We start from the raw sequence: 1,657 nt of genomic DNA on the forward strand, positions 1-1,657 counted from the left end.
CTTCCTTCTTCCCTCCCTCCCTCCTCTCCCTTTCTCCCTCCTTTCCTTCTATCTATCCTTCTTTTCTTTCTTCCATTCTTCTTCCATCTATCCTTTTTTCCTTTTTTCCATCCTTCCTTCCTTCCACCCCTCCTTTTCTCCTTCCTCCCTTCTTCCCTCCCATTTTCCCTCTTCTTCCTTCCTTCCTTCCTTCCTTCCTTCCTTCCTTCCTTCCTTCTTCCTTTCCTTCCTTCCTTAAAAAAAACCAAAAAACTCTTGCCTTCCATCTTAGAGTCAATATTGCATATTGGTTCCAAGGTAGAAGAGTGGTAAGGGCTGGGCAAAGGGGGTTAAGTGACTTGCCCAGGTTCACATAACTAGAAAGTGTTTGAGGTCAGATTTGAACTCAGGACCTCGCGTCTCCAGGCCTGACTCTCAATCCACTGAGCTACCTGGTCATCTGCCTTTACTGCTTCTTGATAGACTGAGGGCAGCACCAGTAGCCCTATCAGGCTATTAGACCTTCCCTGGGTAGTACTATCCTGGGATAACTCCCCTATCCTGAACAGTTCTGTTCCTTTGCCTTCAAAAAATATTCAAATGTTTCTCTTTCATATTTTCATACCATACTTTATCTTTGTAGGTTAAGAAAAAATCACCAATATGACAGCCCTTCCAGGTAAGTTTGGAAAGTCATGTCCATTTTAGAGATGGGCAAGTAGAAGTCCAGAGGAAGATAGAAACTTAGCCAAAGTCACTGTGCTAATCTGTGGTGGAAATGGAGCCTGATTCTAAGTCTCAGGACTCATTCCTTCTTCTCTCCCATAGACTGTAAACTCCTTGAGGGCAACTGTTTCACACTATTGCCTTTGAATGAATGAAAAGAGCATTTGTTGAGCACATATTATGCGCTACCAGATGGGCTAAGTCTTAGAGATACAAATGAAAAGGAAAACCAGCCCCTGCCATCCTTATGTTAAAAAAGGAGGCTACATTTTAATCTAGGGGTGATGGAGGGGAGAATACCTATAAAAGTGGTACCCAGTGCTTGGTATACAGCAAGCATTTAACAAATACTTGCTAATTGATTTCCACTGTGGAGCCGCCTCCTTCCTTTCTAGTATTCTTAGATCTCATTCCCTATCAGAGATACAAGCTTTCTTGTTGTTCCTCCTACTGGCACTCTTTCTCTTGACCCAGACTCTGAGCATTTTCTTTTCTTTTCTTTTTAAACTAACACTAAGTATCAGTTGGAAGGTAGAAGACCTTAGTAAGGTCTAGGCTACTGGGGTTAAGTGACTTGTCCAGGGTCATATAGCTAGGAAGTGTCTGAGGCCACATTTGAACCCAGGACCTCCTGTCGCCAGGCCTGGCTCTCTATTCACTCTCTATCTCCCACACCAGGTCTGCTACCTGCTTGTCTCTGCTTCCTGGCTTCCTTCCTGCTCTTAGCTACTATCCTCCCTTCTCCAGGAAGCCTTTCCATTACCTCCTTATTATCATCGCTCCATCTTGTTTGCACTTAAGCTATTGGCATGTTGTCTCATCTGATAAACTGTGAGCTCCTTGGAAGCCTGCCTTTCCTGGAAGCCCCAATACTTTCACTACCTGGCACAGAATAGGGGCTTCATTGACAGTGACAGGCTGGGGCCTTTGGGAAAAGGGGATTATTGGAGAA

This window comes from Gracilinanus agilis, chromosome 1, assembly GCF_016433145.1.
Source record: "Gracilinanus agilis isolate LMUSP501 chromosome 1, AgileGrace, whole genome shotgun sequence".
In the NCBI taxonomy this organism is placed as follows: Eukaryota; Metazoa; Chordata; class Mammalia; order Didelphimorphia; family Didelphidae; genus Gracilinanus; species Gracilinanus agilis.